Raw genomic sequence first — 17532 nt, 5'->3', positions numbered from 1 at the left:
AAGATAAATGTACAGTTCTAATCCAACAAGCTACCCATCAAGCCACATGTCATTAATCTAGGTAGTAGGCATTCTTCATCCACTTGGTTTTCCTTTGCTGTTAGCCCCATCTCTTTTGAGGAACTGTAGATCTAAATGAGTAGATCCATAGTCTTCTCAGATTTGACGGACTTAACTGCATGTCCTTTACAGGACAGAAGAAGAAGGAAGAGAAGAAAGGAGGAAGAAGAGGAGGAGGAAAGAGGAGGAAGAGGAGGAGAAGGAGGAAGAAGCATCTAGACTGTTTTACCATCTCTAAGGACTTCCTCTTCCACTTCAATGCTAAATAGGACATTTTCTATAATTTCTTTAGTGACCATGTCTTATTGTATTTAGTATTTGTATTTATTATTGTATTTATTGTATTTGTATGCATATTGTATTTAATATGGTATTTAGTGACCATATTGATACTCAGAGGATCTTTGTATAAGGGTAGGACTTGATTAATTAAATACTACAACCCTAAATGCTAACCAGTTAAGGATGTTTCTATGTGGAATCACTTTTGGAGAGAAAGAGTCTCAGGGTTTCTGGATAGTTTAAAGAGGTTATTCTCTCGGCCTTAATTTAAGTGAGGCACAGTTGCACAAAGTTGTAAACCTCACTCTCTCTTCCAGAGTCACCACTGTCCAGTAGCAGGACAGAGTCAAGACGGCTGGTGATGACTTCAAATGCCAAATGTACACTTGCCAAAATTATTATTTTATGGAAAACTCACACAGGGCAAGCACTCAGAAGGTGGTCCAAAAAAGCAATGCAAGGACACTCTCAAGCTCTCTTGAGAACTTCAGAATTGATTGTATGGCATGGGCGACACTAGCACAGGACTACTCTGCATGGAGTACCTCCATCAAAGAAGGTACTCTGCTCTATGAGCAAAGCAGAATTGAATTAGCTCAGAAGAAACTTGAGATGCACAAAATTAGGGAATCCACCCCAAATGTTCGTAGGGACTATTTTGTCTGGTCTGTGCCAGAGCACTTCAAGCTCATATTGGTCTGAGCAGTCAGTCAGAACATACTGTAATTGGACTTTAACACAGTGATTTCATTTTGGTCCTCTTCAAAAAACAAATGATAACAACCAACCAACCAATCTCACCTAGTCTTAATCATTGAATGTCCATTGCCTCATTTAAACTGAGACCTGTACTTGGCTTTTTTCAACAATGAAGTGATTGAGGCCAACTCTAATAGACTTGTGATGGAGACAGCTATCTGCACCCAGAGAGAGAGGACTATGGGAATTGAATGTGGATCACTACCTAGCATTTTCACCTTTTGTTATTGTTTGCTTGCTTTTTTCTTTCTCATTTTTTCTTTTTGAACTGATTTTCCTTGTGCAGCATGATAATTGTGGAAATATGCACTGAAAAATTGCATATGTTTAACATATTGAATTACTTGTTGTCTAGGGAAGGAAAGTGGAGGGAAAGAGGGAGAAAAAATTGGCACACAAGGTTTTTCAAAGGTAAATATTATTTTTTTTTATTTAATAGCCTTTTATTTACAGGACATATACATAGGTAACTTTACAGCATTAACAATTGCCAAACTTCTTGTTCCAATTTTTCACCTCTTACCCCCCCACCCCCTCCCCTAGATGGCAGGACGACCAGTAGATGTTAAATATATCAAAATATAAATTAGATACACAATAAGTATACATGACCAAAACATTATTTTGCTGTACAAAAAGAATCAGACTCTGAAATATTGTACAATTAGCTTGTGAAGGAAATCAAAAATGCAGGTGTGCATAAATATAGGGATTGGGAATTCAATGTAATGGTTTTTAGTCATCTCCCAGAGTTCTTTTTCTGGGCATAGCTAGTTCAGTTCATTACTGCTCCATTAGAAATGATTTGGTTGATCTCGTTGCTGAGGATGGCCTAGTCCATCAGAACTGGGCATCATCTAGTATTGTTGTTGAAGTATATAATGATCTCCTGGTCCTGCTCATTTCACTCAGCATCAGTTCGTGTAAGTCTCTCCAGGCCTTTCTGAAATCATCCTGTTGGTCATTTCTTACAGAACAGTAATATTCCATAATTTTCATATACCACAATTTATTCAGCCATTCTCCAACTGATGGACATCCATTCAGTTTCCAGTTTCTAGCCACTACAAAAAGGGCTGCCACAAACATTCGTGCACATACAGGTCCCTTTCCCTTCTTTATAATCTCTTTGGGATATAATCCCAGTAGTAACACTGCTGGATCAAAGGGTATGCACAGTTTGATAACTTTTTGAGCATAGTTCCAAACTACTCTCCAAAATGGTTGGATTCGTTCACAACTCCACCAATAATGCATCAATGTCCCAGTTTTCCCACATCCCCTCCAACAATCATCATTATTTTTTCCTGTCATCTTAGCCTCTGACAGGTGTGTAGTGGTATCTTAGAGTTGTCTTAATTTGCATTTCTCTGATTAATAATGACTTGGAGCATCTTTTCATATGACTAGAAATAGTTTCAATTTCTTCATCTGAGAATTGTCTGTTATATCCTTTGACCATTTTTCAATTGGAGAATGGCTTGATTTTTTATAAATTAGAGTTAATTCTCTATATATTTTGGAAATGAGGCCAAAGGTAAATATTAAAAACTATCTTTGCATATATTTTGAAAATAAAAAGCTATTACTAAATTAAAAAAAAACCTATTCTGTTATATACTTTAGCTTATAAAGGCCAAGGACTTCCATTGCCTCCAGGGTCATTTGTAGTCTTCCTGGTTTCTATCCTGCCACTGAATGCTCAGGGGAAGAAAATGAGGCTGGTGATTTTGCCCAGACCTCTTTCACTAAAATCCAAGTCATTGCACATCATGGCATCACCTCCCTGATTCATGGTCTTTTTTGAGAACAAAGGACAAATAACAATCTCTATGGAATTATTCAATCATAGATTTTGGACTGTGTGAAAAAAGTCCTTATTTCACCTTTGAAAAACCTTGAAAAAAGTCCTTGAAAGCCATTGAATGAATTGTAGTGAGACTTTGTAAATGAAGTATACACAAAATATTTAATCACAAAGGTTTGCATACTCGAAGATGAAAACCAGCCTTTGGGGACTTGCTACAGGGGGAAAAGAAAGTTCCTCTAAAAAACAAGCAATAGATAGTCCACATGCCATTCATTCTCCAGCATTTCAAGATAGAGCAGAAAATGGGGGAATTGAGGTATGGGGTAAGATAGTCAAGAGCCAATTTCATCCTTCCCTACTTACTTCCTCTTACATGTGCTTGCAAATCTTAGTAGAAATAGTAAGTAAGATCAAAGAAAAGCTCATTTGGACCCAAAATACCACATGATCAGGCTCTGTATATCCTCACATCACTGGGAATCACAGATGGAAATCAAACCTTTGGGTAATTGCTCCAAGGGAAAATTGAAGTTCCTTATACAGGTTCAGCTAACATTTTTGGTGGTTCAACTTATGTTTGTAGCCTGATAGTTTTGAAGTCATAAAAGGTGGTTTGAGTATAATTGACTTCCAAGGGATCTTTAAAAGTTCTTCACTCTGAGCCTAAGATATTTTGGGTTTTTGTTTGCTTTCTAAGTCATAGTACATTCTATGTCTTTGCCAGAGATAAGTGGCAAAATACCAGAGTACTCAGCCCTTAAAGGAACTATAGGCAATTTAAACAACTCCTGCAATGTACAGTTTGAACATCTATGGAACAGAGTAGCAACAAGTACTAACAGTTTCATGTTTTATTTGTTGTTCAATATACATTTACATTAAACACAAATACCCTCTTATCCAAGGCAGAACCCCAACAACTTCAGCAACCTGGAACAGAGTCAAAACTTCTATAAGAGACAATGATAATAATAACTGACAAGTAGCCTTTGAGGTTTGCCAAGCAGTTTACATTCATTATCTCATTTAGTACTCACAACAATCTCATGAGGTAAGAGTTAAAGATGATATTATCTCCATGTTAGAGATGAAGAAATTGAGACTGAGACAGGATAATTGGCTTGCCTAATATCATACAGTTAATGACAGAGCCAAAATTTGAACCCAAGGCTTCTAGACTCCAGATCCGGAGACTCAATTCACTAATTCACAGTATTTTATTAGAACTTTAGAAGGAGAATGAACTTCAAAGATCATGTAATCAGCTCACTTATTTTAGAAATGACTACAAAAATATAAATGAAAAGAACAACAAAAATGAATATTTGTAATTATAATAACCAAGCTTAGTGCCAGAGAAAATACATTCTCCCTTTCCCCCCTTGCAAAGGTGGAGGACTATGGATGTGGAACATTATCATATATTGTTCAGTCAATTGTTTTAATGAACTGTTTTTCCTTTTTTTTTTAATCTTTGTTGTAAGGAATTACTCACTGGGTAGGAAATGGGATATCTTTTTAAATGAAAGTAATATAAAAGCAAAAATATCAACAGAAATAAGATTTAAAAACAAACAATGCTACCCAGAGGATCATAGCCAAAATGAAGGAGCAGGAAAAAAGAATAGTTTTTCTCCCCAACACAATTTTCTCATAAAGAGTGAGGGAAATATACTGGATTAAGGACTGATGTGGAAATTCAGGGGGAAATGATATGGATTCATATTTCCAGCTCACATTAGCATAGAGTAATAGATAGAGAGGTCTGTGGACACCGGGGATAGGATCTGACCTGGGCACATGGACACAGAGTATTATTCAGCGGCTCACTACCCAGTTTCAGGTGACAGATCAAAGGTGTACTAAGAGAAGACCTGTGCCTGGAGGTGGTTTTCCAGGGACAGGAGCAGTTGATGATCATAGGCTGTTTCCTGAAAAAAAAAAAAAAAAAGAGAGAGAGAGAGAAGAACAGAAGCAAATAACAGCTATGTGGGATGGGCTCTAAGACTGGAGCAGGGTCTTAGTTCCAGCCTCTAGTCTAATTTGACGCCTGCACAAAATAACCAGAGCACAAATCCCAGACCAAAGAGGAACTAGTATAATTCTGAACCTGCAGAACTTTCCATATAGTTGATAGTAGCTGAATTTTGCAGCAATGTACTGGGGTTTTCAAATAGGGATAAGATCACAGGAGTGTTGTGCAGACCCAAAAGGAGATTAGGAACTTGCAAAGTTCAACTCAAAAAAGAAATGAACCAGCTTTGCCCCATACCAGACTTTGAGAGATTTGAAACTTGCAGATTCCCAGCTTAAACTGTCAGTGAAAAACACGGAATAAAATACTGCACTCCAAGAAAACAGGAAAAAAAAAAAAAACACAAGGACAGAAGACCAGTACATATATATTCTTCCCAAATATACACAGATACTGGACCTAACATCAAATCTCAAATCAAGATATAGACTTACAAACTAATTAGAAGAAGAAGAGGAGGAGGAGGAGGAGGAGGAGGAGGAAGAGGAAGACCACCATAAAGAGTTAATAGAGTACTAGGAACTCCTAATCCACAAGCTCTGAAGAGAATGATTTCAAAATATGTATAGGAAAACTGGGTGGCACATTGGCTAGAGTGTTGGTTCTGAAGAAAGGAAGACTCATCTCTGAGTTCAAATTTCATTTCAGAAACCTAGAAGCTGTGTAATCCTGAGAAACTCATTTAATCCTGTTTGCCTCAAAATGAGCTGGAGAAAGAAATGGCAAACCATTCCATTATCTATGCCAAGAAAACTCCAAATGGGTCACAAAGAGTTGAGCGCAGCTGAATAACAATAAGTAGAGAATCAAAGAAAAACGCAATCCAACCAATATTCCTGGAAAAAATAAAGTGAGAGTTTGAAAGAAAAAGAAAAGAGCTTTAAAATGATTTTTAAACCAAATAGAACATTAAAGGAAAAAATGGGAAACAAAATGGGAGCTATAGAAAAAAGATTTGGAAAAAGAAATAACAGCTTGAAACAAGAGGTATAAAATTTTACCCAAGGAACAGACTTTCTGAAAACTAGAACTTGCCAAATAGAAGATAATGACTCAACAAGACAAGAAAAAAATATTAAAAACAAAGTCAGAAGACTGAAAAATAGAAGAAAGCATAACATAAATCATAGTAAAAACAACTAGCCTGGAAAAAAGATCCAAGAGAAAAGAATCATTGGACTGACTAAACAGCTATGACCAAAAAAGGAACCCACATATCATACTTTTAAGAAATTATAAAAGAAAACTGCTCATATTTCTTAGACCTAGAGCACAAAGTAGAAATTGAAAGAACCCATTAGTTACCTCCTGAAAGAAACTCCAAAATAAAGACTCGCAGAAATATTGTAACCCAAGCTTCCAGGTCAAAGAAATATAAATACTCAAAGCAATCAGAAAGAAAGAGTTCAAATAACAAGAAGCCACAGTCAGTATCACATCAAATTTAGCAGCCACCACTGTAAGGGAAAACAATATTCTAGGAGAAATGGATATAGGCTTATAATCAAAAACAACTTACCCAGCAAAACTGAGTGCAATCCTAAAGGGGAAAAAAGGACCTTTAATGAAACAGGATTTCTAAGCCTTCCTGATGAAAAGACCATAGTTGAATAGAAACTTTGAAGTTCAAACACAGAGGTCAAGAAAAACATAAAAAGAGAAATGTGAATGAGCATAAGGGACTAAACAAAAATAAACTGGGGAGATGATACATTTATCCCCTCAGAACTCTATTATCACGAGGGCTTATAGAGGGAGTCTAATTAGACAGAGGGCCTGGGAGTGATTTTGTTATGTTTGATGATTTTAAAAGAAGAATGGAAATACACCAGATAGGGAAAGGGAAGGAAGGATGGGGAAAATTCTCTTACATAATTTGGTCAGATGGTACATCGAAAAGATCAGTCACCATGGTGACCATCTACAGGATCCTTCAGTTACTGCTGGGAGAGGAAGCAATGGACACACTTGGGAGAGTAGGAAATATCCCTCCAGGGATGAGAGAAGGCTCACTCCCAGTGTCATTATCTGAAGCCAAATGCTGAAGTCAGAGAGAGAATAGGTGTGTGGGTGTGAGTGTATAATAGAAGCAAAGATACCCACAGCTTGACTCATGCTCATTTGCATATACTTGTTCCCTCCATATAATCATAGATTTAGACTTGGAAGGGATCATAAACTCACCAAAGTTCCTCCCTTTATTTTTGCAGTTGAGGAAACGAAGGCCTAAAGAAATTAAGTGGCTTATTGTCCAGTTAGTATGAGAAGTGAAATTTGAGCTTAGATCTTCCTGACTCATGAGCTAGTACATTATCTACTAAACCACACTACCTCACAAAATAATATTGCTGTAAAAAGTAATATATGTACCCATTCCTCCAAATGATACCATGAGTTGAACTCATTGCTTTACACAGCATGGCCATCCTGACTGCTTTGCTAGACCTAGTACAACCTCTCACCAACATCTTTCTCTACCCACCTGTAACAACTTTACTATGCATCTGACGCTCTAGAGTATTCCTTCTAGTATTAATTTCCCAGCAAAGAGAAGTCTATACAAACAAAAGGGGACACAAACTTCCTTCCCATATCAACTGGTCAAAGGAGGAAAAAATACATGGGTACAAAGTTAGGGACAGAAATATATTTTATTCAATAGGGAAACAAGAAAAAGGGGGAAAGGAAAGAGAGTAATAAGAATGAAGACAGATTAAGGGAGAAATTAATCTTAAGCAAGACAAACTCTTAAAGAAAGAAATTCTTAAAGAGAAGGAAAAGTGAAGAGAATGGATGAAATACAAAAATTAACAATCATAACTGTGAATGTAAATGAGATGAACTCACCCATAAAATGGAAGAGAATACCAGACTGCATTACAAACCAGAATCCAATAATATATTGTTTACAAGAAATATAATGAAACAGAAAAATATACACAGAGTCAAAGGGGTTAGAGAAAAATATTTTATGCTTCAAGTAAAATAAAAAATGCCAATAGCACATACACTATTTGAAAACATAGGATAAAGAGGGTTCTACCAAATTCTTTCTGTCTTAATTGTTAATGTGGTCTTTTCACCAAAATTGAATAGAATCAAAACATAGAAAGAAAACTAAAGACTAATATACCTAAAGCATACTACTGAAAAAAATTTAAATAAAATATTAGCAAGAAGACTACTTCAATATATTACAAAGATTATCCCTATGACTAGGCTAGATTTATGCTAGGAATGTAGAATTGCTTCAGTATTTTTTAAAACTTTAAATATATTTGACCATATTAATAATCAAAACAAAAAAATTATATGATTAGATTAATAGATTTAAAAAAAAACAGCCTTTGATAAGATATAACACCCATTCCAATTTAAAACAATATAAAGGTTAGGACTTTTTTTTTGCATTTTTACTTAAAATAATAAGTATTATCTGTCTTAATATAAGTGGCAGCATTGTCTATGATAGCCTTTCCAATAACATCAAAAATAATGTATACATGCTCCATTCAGCTTTTAAAGTGATTTTCCTAAAGTTCAGATCTGATTATGTCATCCCCTTCCCAATTCTTATCCTTATTCAATAAATTGCAGTGATTTCCTGTTTCCTCCAAGAGCAAATACACAATGTTCTACTTGACATTCAAAGCCTTTTATAACCTAGTTGTATGCTTTTCAGTCTTCTTAAACCTTATTTCCAGACAAGTGCTCTTTGCTCCAATAACACTGGCTTTCTGGCTGGTCCATGAGCAAAACAGTCCATCTCTTATTTGGGGGCATTTCCTATCTAAAATCCAATCTTCAACAGGAAGCCTTTCCCACCACTAATTCCAAGGCTTTCCTCTCTCTTAATTATTTCCTTTTTATCCTGCATCTAGTTTCCTTTGTATATATATTTGTTACGTATTGTCTCCCCTATTAAATTGTAAGATCCCTGAGAACAGAGACTATATTGTTTCTTTTAGTACCCCATCCTAGAGTTTAGCACAATGCTTGGTATATGGTAGGTGCTTAATTAATGCTTATTTGTTTGATTGAGGCCCATTTTCCATGATCACAATAATTATTCAATATAGTGCTAGAAATGTCAGTTGCAGCAATAGGATAAAGATGATAAAAACAAATTGAGGGAATATGCATAAGCAAAGACAAGACACTTTTCCAGATGATATTATGATTTACTTAGGAAACCCTAGAGACTCAACTAAAAAAATAATTCAAACAAAAAAATTCCAAAAAAAAGTTTCAGGATAGAAAATAAACTCACATAATTCATCCACAAAGTCCAGTAGGAAGAGATAGACACATTATATTTAAAATAATAACATAAATGATCCCCCAAGAGATACAAAGAAACCATATGAACAAAATTACAAGATACTCATTGCACAAATGAAGGTAGACTTAAATTACAGGAGAAATGTTAATTATTCACAGGTAGAACCAGTATAATAAAAATGACAACATCAATTTAATTTATTTATCCAGCAACATACCAATCAAACTACCAAAGTACAGTAGCCTAGTCTTTGATAAATTCAACCTTCCCAGCTATTATGAAAAAGAATTCACTATTTAAAAAATCTTTGGGAAAAAGGGAAAGAATCTGGGAGAAAATAGACATTGATCAACAATTTTGTTTTTTATGTCAAGACAGGTTCCAAATAGGTTTATGACTGAGGGATAAAGGTGACATTATAAACAAATTTGAATATCAAGAAAAAAATTACCTGCCAATTATATAGATGGGGAACAGTTCATTACCAAATAAGAGATAGAGAGGGTCACAGAAAATAAAATGGAAAACTTTGGTTATGTGAAATTTTTAATTGTTCACACAAATAAAACTAATGCAGCTAAAATTACAAAATAAAGTAGGCAAATGGGGAAAATATTTGTGGCAAGTTTCTCTGACTGAGTTCTGATTTTTAAGATACACAGAACTGGTTCAAATTGAGAAGAATTAGAGATTTCCTCAATTAATAAGTAGTCAAAGGATATGAACAGGTAGTTTTCAGAAGAACAAATTCAAACCCACCTCCGCTCTCTCAAAAAAAAAAAAAAATCAACTCTAAATCATTGGTGTTAAGCCCAAATAGAAAATGATGCCTGCTGGCTACATATTGCCTTAAAAAAAAAAAAAAGAAATTAATATTATCTGTGCGGATTGTATGGATTTTGCTGAGCATTTTCCAATTACATTTTAGTTTTATTATGGAGTATCAGATTAATGTGTTTGCTGCAAGTTTGACACCTCAGTTCTAAATCAGAAATATTTAGAGAAATATACATTAAAACAACTCTGTCCTTCTACTTCATACCTTATTATATTAGAAAAGTGCACAAAAAGAAAAATCACCAATGCTGGAGGGGTGGAAAAAGATATATCAGCACTGGTGGTGGAACTAGAAATTAGTTCAACCATTCTATAATGTAATTTAGAAGTATGCCCCCAAAGCAATTAAACTGTGCATATCCTTTCTTCCAAAGATATAATGGAAGACAAAGCACATATTTTTAAAAATAAAATAAAATTCATTTGTAAAATAAAAACAAAACCTATACTATTCCATTTCCACTGACTCCCTTTAAATTCTCCTTTATCTTTTGAATAAGGTATGTCCAATCAGACTCCCAATCATGAATTTAATCATGTCTCAGTAATAACTAATTATGAAGCCAAATTTACCTTCTTGCATTAAAATATTAGATTCATCTTGCTTGTTGTCTAAATTCTGAATATTTACAGTATATATAGTTGATAATGTAGATTTTATTTCTAGCTTTTTAAAAGATTTTTATTCTAATTGGGAATTTTTTTCCAATATTTATCAATTCATCCATTTTATTTTTTATTTTGGGTTTTTTTTAATTTTTAATAGCTTTTTATTTACAAGTTATATGCATGGGTAATTTTACAGCACTGACAATTGCCAAACCTTTTGTTCCAATGTTTCCCCTCCTTTCCCCCACCCCCTCCTCTACATGGCAGGAAGACCAATACATGTTAAATATATTAAAGTATAAATTAAATACAAAATAAGTATACATGACCAAAGAGTTATTTTGCTGTACAAAAAGAATCGGACTCTGAAATATTGTACAATTAGCCTGTGAAGGAAATAAAAAATGCAGGCAGGCAAAAATATAGGGATTGGGAATTCAATGTAATGGTTCTTAGTCATCTCCCAGAGTTCTTTCGCTGGGCATAGCTGGTTCAGTTCATTACTGATCCATTGAAAATGATTTGGTTCATCTCATTGCTGAAGATGGCCACGTCCATCAGAATTGATCAACATATAGTATTGTTGTTGAAGTATATAATGATCTCCTGGTCCTGCTTATTTCACTCAGCATCAGTTTTTTTTTTTTTTTTTTTTTTTATTTAATAGCCTTTAATTTACAGGATATATACATGGGTAACTTTACAGCATTAACAATTGCCAAACCTCTTGTTCCATTTTTTCACCTCTTTCCCCCCCCCCTCCCCCAGATGGCAGGATGACCAGTAGATGTTAAATATATTAAAATATAACTTAGATACACAAGTATACATGACTAAAACATTATTTTGCTGTACAAAAAGAATCAGACTCTGAATTATTGTACAATTAGCTTGTGAAGGAAATCAAAGATGCAGGTGTGCATAAATATAGGATTGGGAATTCAATGTAATGGTTTTTAGTCATCTCCAGAGTTCTTTTTCTGGGTATAGTTAGTCAGTTCTATTACTGCTCCATTAGAAATGATTTGGTTGATCTTGTTGTTGAGGATGGCCTGATCCATCAGGACTAGTCATCATCTAGTATTGTTGTTGAAGTATATAATGATCTCCTGGTCCTGCTCATTTCACTCAGCATCAGTTCGTTAAGTCTCTCCAGGCCTTTCTGAAATCATCCTGTTGGTCATTTCACAGAACAGTAATATTCCATAATTTTCATATACCACAATTTATTCAGCTATTCTCCAACTGATGGACATCCATTCAGTTTCCAGTTTCTAGCACTACAAAAAAGGGCTGCCAAAACATTCGTGACATACAGGTCCCTTTCCTCTTTATAATCTCTTTGGGATATAATCCCAGTAGTAACACTGCTGGATCAAAGGGTATGCACAGTTTGATAACTTTTGAGCATAGTTCCAAACTACTCTCCAAAATGGTTGGATTCGTTCACAACCCACCAACAATGAATCAATGTCCCAGTTTTCCCACATCCCCTCCAACAATCATCATTATTTTTTCCTGTCATCTTAGCCAATCTGACAGGTGTGTAGTGGTATCTTAGAGTTGTCTTAATTTTCAGCATCAGTTCTTATAAGTCTCTCCAGGCCTTTCTGAAATCATCCTGTTGGTCTAAATGGGAATTTTTTTATGGAAACCACCTAAATGATAGACCTTGGCTCCTATACTATACACACATACAGACACATGTACATATATATATATATATATATATACACATATATATTTATATACACACATATATACAGTGAGTGTATATGTATACATATATCTGTTATGTATATATTATATACATATGTATATGCATGTGTCTATAAATATGTACATGCATATCTATCTATAACTGAGTACAGAAGTATCCATATACAGACAAATATGTGTATATATCTATATATATATATATACTTCTAAATGAGAATCACTGATATCATGTTTCTTCATGCCTAAACTTAATAAATTAATAATTATATATAATTGATGTATAATTATATATCACAATATACATTATTTCAGGACTTAAACATATCTAGAAGTTCATCAATGTGGGAGCTCTCTTTAATAGCAGAGGTTATAGTCTATTCTCACCTTCTTATCCAGTGTAGTTCTTATACTACCCTTTTAGAAATTTTCCAAAGAGTTTCTAACACACTAAAGACTTTCTTTTAGGTTTTTTTAATATTCTGTTTGTAATGGCCCAGCATTCTATTATCCCTACCCTTCATTTTTCCAATCATACATTTTCACACATTCTTTCACACCAATCATTACTGGTAACATATGACATTATGTTTATGCTCACAGTGAATCTCACCATTGCCCTTGGTTTATCTTTAACTTTGATTCTTAAGAGTTTATAGTATTTCATGTTTTACAATCATAAAGCAGCCCCAGAAAAATATTGGTATTTTTTAAATGAGCTTTTCTTTTAGGAAGCAGTTGAGATGGTTGAAAGCACTCTGCTATTTATCCTAGGCAATCATGTCCACTCTCTTTCTCCTATTCAGATTTAGAAACCCAGATCACTCTCTATATGCAATATTTTGTGATTTATTGATGAGCCACTTTTATGAACTATCCTTCCAAATACTAAAGGAATACACATTCTTCATCCATTTGATTTTTCTTGGGTATATTGTTAAACTCTTTTGATTTTACATATAGATGTCATTGAAGAAATATTGTAGAGATTGACATAATTAATACAATGTCATATGCAAATATAAGCATCTGTATCACCACCACAGGGAATCCCTCTTTTTTTTTTTTTAAACATTCTGCATGATGTTAGCAAACACCACTAAGAAATACAAATCTCCTTGTTTTAAACTGGGCTTGATATTGATGGTCAGAAGATAACTTAATAGGTATCCCTGTAATTAAATCTACCAAGATATTTTCTATAATCTTATCATTTTGTGGACACATCTTGCTCTAAGTCAAATGCTTTACATATAAACAATAATTTCTAAACACAGTGGTACCTTGTATATTCTATACCTTCTAATCAAATTTAAAAACAATTGTAAAGATTTTTGCTTTATATGGGAAAAAAAGATTCTTCATGCTGTCAATATGCTCCTTAATATTTATTTATCTTAATGCAAAGATATAATTTAGACTTAAGATATGTAAAAGATTAAAGATTATTCAAGATATTGATATATATGTATCATAGATCTTTTATTTATGAAGAGATCAAAAAGGTACTGGACATGACAAGTGCCAAATGATAAAAAAAGAAGGGGTGAAGGCAGGATGCATTTATATATAGCTTATAGGACAGGTACTATGCCAAGAGCTTTCGCTACAAGAGCAAGGAAACAAACTAGTCTCTACTGTTGAGCTTGTATTCTTATTGGGAAAACCCATATTTTTAGAGGAATGAAAAGATAAGGGGCCAGGGAAATCAGAGGAAATGATTGGAATATGACTAACTTGTACTTTCCATGAGTTGAAAGGAGGTATGTTCAGAGCAACATGACATGGAGATGATTGGTAACTGGCATGGTGATCCATGTTGAGTGGGAGTCCAAATTCTAATAGGCAATGGAAACTGAAGTACAGGCAGCATAACATGGAAGTGCATGGGAGATGGCATGGTGGGTTCTTCCAGGCCTGATTAGTGAATACTCACCAGTCATTTTCTGAGATCTCAGGGACAGGACATTAAATAGAAAGTGAAGGTCATAGCACAAATAGTACAGAATAGAGATAAAGATGAAAGAAAAAATGGAGTGACAGCTGTCCACATGACAAACTATCACTGGTAAATAAATGCAAGATAGTAGTATAGTTTTATGACCATTTTCTATAGAAGCTTAATTGACATACAGCAATAGTCACAACTTGGAAGACAAAGAACTACAAAAAAGCCTCATCACTTTGTCATACAAAAATGTGTGGTAATCAAGGGTGATGTCAATTTAGAACATAAACTCTTTTATAAAATTTAAGGAGGAGGATGGAAAGTTATAAGCAATTTTTATATTAGAAAGTTTGTAAGGCTAAGGAAATCAAACATTGAAGGGCAGCTAGAAGAGGGAATAGAATCCAGAATTCCTGGCGTCAGGAAAACCTGAGATCAAGTCCAGCCTTACATACTTAATAGTTGTGTGATTCCAGGCAAGTCACTTATTCTCTGTTTGCCCCATGCCCACAACTATAAAAATAGGGATAATAATAGCACTCCCTCCCAAGATTGTTGTGAGATTCACACAAGGTAATATTTGTGAAGTGCTTATCATAGATTCTGGCACATAACTGGACCTTAATAAATGCTTATTTCCTTCCTTCCTAAAAAAAAAAGGGGGGATAAACAATTGAGGGAAAAACACGTCTGCAGAAAGCTTGATATGAAACTCAGCTGAAAGAGAAAATGAAGGATAACAATGAATAAGGAAAAATGGGAAACTATCATTATTTCTAAAACAAATTATTTTTATTATCAGTGAAGAGCTGCCATAGCTGGACTCAGCCTGTGATGTGCATATGAAGTAGATAGAGAACCAAAGAAAATGGAAGATGAGAACAGCTAGACAAAACCAGTATGTGTGTTTATTTGTGTGTGTGTGTGTAGGTTCACATATGTGTGAGTGCATGTATTTGTGTATAGTGGAGGATGGGGAGTATAGAGACAGAGATAAAGATAGATGTGTAATATGTAACCCAAGTCCCAAAGCCCATTGGTATGGGACTCTCTCCTCACTGAAGATCAATGCCTTCTACCTGTATGAGGTATAGGGTAGAGTTAAAAATAATAAAAGAGAGGAGAAGCTCTTTGGGTTCCACAGTCCTTTTGGGCACTTCTGGTTTCCATCTTTGAGAAGATGGACAATATAAAAGCCACTACAGGTTGCTGAAGGGAGAATGAGACTAAGAAGAATATGACATAAAATGAACTTGCAATCTCCATTCTAATCCTATTTCTTGTTACTCTAGAGAACTTTGGGGAGTTTCCCTTTGGGTGAGATCTAGGACTCCTTTCTCTCTCTCTCTCTCTCTCTCTCTCTCTCCTTCTCTCTGTCTCTGTCTCTGTCTCTCTGTCTCTCTGTCTCTCTCTCTCTCTCTCTCTCTCACACACACACACACACACACACACTCCCAATAGGAGAGCTCCTTCACTCTGCATTGTTATAGTCTCCCATATATGCATTCTTTGATTTCTTCTTGATATCAACTTGCCTAAATGAATTTTTTTGCTACTTCCTGTGTATATTCTTTGTAAAACTACTATTTGGTGGGAAGAGAGTCAAGATATAAAATTTTGGTCCTAATTTCCCAATATGAAAGAATGATCAAATATTTAGCTTAAATCTGAAAATTGTATCTCCTAAACTAATAATATTTAAGGGAGAAGATAAATATAATTCTTGTCTAATACCTCCTCTTTCTAAAGAGAACAGAATGGTCAGTCTCTGCCCTCCAATCTCTACTTCCCCTCCTGGCAGGAATTATTCTCCCTAAGAAAAAGATTGAGGGAGGAAATATAAGAGAGATATCTATTCTGCCTCCCATCAGCCACATAATGGCACTCCCATCCTACTTGTGAGACAGACAGAGGGATAGACAGACAGAGATATGTATATATATATATATATATATATATGTGTGTGTGTGTGTATAGATGTGTGAATATATTTATAGATGTGTGCATGTATGTATATATATATATTATATATATGCATACATTGTTCAAATGTATGTTATTCTTTATGTAATATATTACTATAATATTCCTGGGAATTTTCATTTAGGGATCTCTTTCAGGAGGTAATTGGTGGATTCTTTCAATTTCTATTTTACCTTCTGCTTCTAGAATATAAGGACAGTTTTCCTTGATAATTTCTTGAAAGATGATGTCCAAGCTCTTTGTTTTTTAATCATGACTTTCAGTAGACCAATGATTTTTAAAGTATCTCTCCTGAATCTGTTTTCCAAGTCAGTTGTTTTTCCAATGAGATATTTCACATTTTTTCTTTTTTTGTTTTGCTTTATTATATCTTGATTTCCTATAAAGTCATTAGCTTCCATTTGCTTAATTCTAATTTTTAAGGAATTATTCTCCTCAGTAAGCTTTTGTATTTCCTTTTGCAATTAATGAATTTTGCTTTTTAATGCATTCTCCTCATTAGTTTTTTGTATCTCCTTTTGCACCACTCTGTTCTCTTCCTTATTTTTCCTCTCTTACTTGATTTTCAAAATCCCTTTTGAGCTCTTCCATGACCTGAGTCCAATTCTTATTTTTCTTGGAGACTTTGGATATAGATGCTTTGATTTTTGTTATTTTCTGAGTGTGTGTTTTGATCTTCTTTGTCACCATAATAAATTTCTGTAGTCAGAAACTTTTTTGTTGTCTGATCATTTTCCTAGCCTATTACTCGGCTTTTAACCCTTTGTTAAAGTAAGGCTCTGTTTCCAGGATGGAGGGTGCAATGTCCCAAACTTCAGAGGTTTTGTGCAGCTGTTTGCAAAGATCCTTCTATGGCCCTAACCACAAGCCCTCTTTTTTGCCCCAAAACTGTTAGAAGTGTCCCTGCTCCACTGTAGCTGTAAAATCTAGTGTGCTAAAGCAATAGAGTCCTGCTTTGCTAAAACTGACTGGGAACGGGGCCGAGGCCAGTGCACCCTGAACCAGGATAGCATTCTGGACTATGATTTGGGTTCCACAGATCTTTTCTGCTGACCTTCTAAGTTGCCTTTAGCTGGAAAATGTTCTACTCTGTCTTTTGGGTTGTTCTGATGCTCTAACATTTGTTTAGAATCATTATTTAATGGAATTTGGAGCAGGTTGGGGGGAGAGGCAGGGCAAGTTCCTGCCTTTACTCCACCACCATGGCTTCC

This window comes from Sarcophilus harrisii, chromosome 2 (genome assembly GCF_902635505.1).
Source record: "Sarcophilus harrisii chromosome 2, mSarHar1.11, whole genome shotgun sequence".
NCBI classification, from domain to species: domain Eukaryota; kingdom Metazoa; phylum Chordata; class Mammalia; order Dasyuromorphia; family Dasyuridae; genus Sarcophilus; species Sarcophilus harrisii.
The sequence above is the reverse complement of the archived record's forward strand: the minus strand, read 5'-3'. Positions refer to the sequence as shown.